Consider the following 1,177-nt stretch of genomic DNA (forward strand, 5'->3'; position numbering starts at 1 on the left):
TATTGGCATTCGAATAAATAAGCTAAGTGCACAAAGATTGAGTGGTGTACAGGTAAACTTTCCTCAAGTCTAAATTGCAAAACAACGCAAAGTTGCAACAACTTCCAATTCCAAAAAATCATAAAGCAATGTAAAGCTAGCTTCATTATTTCTCAAAATATCTGAATCATGAAGCAGAAGAAAGAAAATTGATTGATGCTTCCCAAATAAACATAAACTAATTAAAACTTTTAACAATTGGATACAACTTTAAGCAGGTGCTCAATTAAATGTTCAATCCTTTCAAAGCAATTTCATGTATGTAATTATGAGGCAAGAGTGCATTCAACAATTTAAAAATAAATCCAATTGAATGCTAGTTCAACCATAGATTCCAACTTCAACAAACTGTGGATAGATTTGGTGTTTAAATTCATCTAGGATTTCCTATGTTAACGTTCTTTTAAGATTTGCATAAAATAATCATGAATAACAATTTTATATAACTTTTTACACACAAAATAATTCCTCATTCATGATGATGTAAAACAGTGAATAACTCACATAGCAGGAAACTTTCTAATTGTGATAATCACGTTTTAATCCATCTCCTTTTCTTTCTAAAAAAAAAATCCACGTTGAAGATTCAAAGTTAAGGAAAGTTCATAAAACCAATCAAAGCAATTAGTATAAGGATAATGGTGGTATGAAGGAATATCTCAAACATCCTGATTATTAGATTCAGGAATAAGAATTAGATAAGGGGCACAAACCTGGGACTGCAGTAGAGGATGCCGGAAAAGCTTCTGCGTGAGGAGGCGAGTGTGTGCTCCGGTCGAGAATGAAAAGTCGAGGGAGGTGAGTAGGAGCTTCAATCGGGTCGAACTTCTTCAATGCAGGGAAAAGACGAGGCGAGGCGAGCTCGGGACTCGGGAATCTGGAATCCTCTGCGAGAAAGACACGGGCGAGAGGAAGAAGAGGCGAAGTGCGGGAGATTTGCGATTGAGGGAGATCGGGCGAGCACAGTGACGGGAGACGGAACCGAGCGGCGACTGCGGGAGACGGGATCTAGCGAACCGAGCGGCGACTGCGGGAGACAGGATCGAGCGAACCGAGCGGCGACTGCGGGACCGAGCGGCTTAGGCTTGGGGAGGAGGCGAGCAATCGAGCAGAGGTCTTCGACGCACAGGGGAGGGCG

The sequence above is a fragment of the Phalaenopsis equestris genome, unplaced genomic scaffold (assembly GCF_001263595.1).
Source record: "Phalaenopsis equestris unplaced genomic scaffold, ASM126359v1 Scaffold235833, whole genome shotgun sequence".
Taxonomy (NCBI): Eukaryota; Viridiplantae; Streptophyta; class Magnoliopsida; order Asparagales; family Orchidaceae; genus Phalaenopsis; species Phalaenopsis equestris.